The 642-nt window shown below is 41.1% G+C and overlaps 1 non-coding gene across 1 annotated transcript; it reads right to left on the reverse strand.

Moving 5' to 3' along the window:
* Positions 1-280: 280 nt before the first annotated feature.
* On the reverse strand, positions 281-361 carry TRNAL-AAG (transfer RNA leucine (anticodon AAG)). Its single transcript has one exon. It is a non-coding gene; the product is annotated as a tRNA-Leu (tRNA).
* Positions 362-642: the final 281 nt, after the last annotated feature.

Here is a 642-nt window from a genome sequence, read left to right on the forward strand (position 1 = left end):
AAAGTACCATGTGTTGAATGTGAAGTGCTATGTGTCAAATGCAAATTGCCATGTGCTAATTTATTTTTCAAAAAACAAAACATGTGGTTGTATGCTAAAATTGCAAAACTTAAATAAACCATATTCTTTGTCAATAAGCCTTGGATCTAGTTTGAGGTTTAATTTGGCAATCAAAGGATGTGTAGGTCCTTTCAAAAGAGTTAATTGTGGCATGCAACGAACAAATAAAAGTCGGATTTGTGATGGGGTAACAAACATAAAAAAAAGTCAGCGACGATAATGTCGGAAGTGGGATTTGAACCCACGCCCTTTCGGACCAGAACCTTAATCTGGCGCCTTAGACCAACTCGGCCATCCCGACTTGCTGAGCACAAATCTGTGTTTACTATGAATATTCTTTGACTCTACGCAGTGATTCAAGGATTGCGACAACACCAAAGCGTTTCTTATCTTCGAATGAAGATAAGTCGTGCGATACTTGACTGCCACACAAAACGAAAAGCTTTTCCAGGCCGTAACAAACAAAGACAGAACAGAGATACGCAGTCAAGGAGCGCCCAACAGAGCGGTCTCGTTACTCGGATTTCGTCAAGCTAAGCCTTGGCCTCTCATGAAGCCACGTGGTCGATTTGATATCGTTCA

Source organism: Dipteris shenzhenensis, chromosome 14, assembly GCF_047967505.1.
Source record: "Dipteris shenzhenensis isolate YYH24624 ecotype China chromosome 14, Dip_SZ_1.0, whole genome shotgun sequence".
NCBI classification, from domain to species: Eukaryota; Viridiplantae; Streptophyta; class Polypodiopsida; order Gleicheniales; family Dipteridaceae; genus Dipteris; species Dipteris shenzhenensis.